This window comes from Pteropus alecto, unplaced genomic scaffold (genome assembly GCF_000325575.1).
Source record: "Pteropus alecto unplaced genomic scaffold, ASM32557v1 scaffold72, whole genome shotgun sequence".
Classification (NCBI taxonomy): Eukaryota; Metazoa; Chordata; class Mammalia; order Chiroptera; family Pteropodidae; genus Pteropus; species Pteropus alecto.
Window position 1 is genome coordinate 9,873,070 of NW_006436811.1, and position 208 is coordinate 9,873,277.

A 208-nucleotide genomic window follows, 5' to 3' on the forward strand; every position below is an offset into this window, starting at 1 on the left:
GAGAAGTGGCCGGGCTGGGGTAGTGGCAGAGAGTGGAGCCGCGCGCAGGGGCTGCAGCCGCCTTTTCCGGACGCTCGCTCAGCCCTGCTCCGCGACCGCCGCAGCCAAGAGCCGCGCCGAGCCGAGCGGTGCGAGCGCGCAGCCGTGCGCCCTCCGGAGTCCCGAAGCGCTCCTCCCGCCTCGCCCGCGCGCTCCAGGCGAGTGCTGG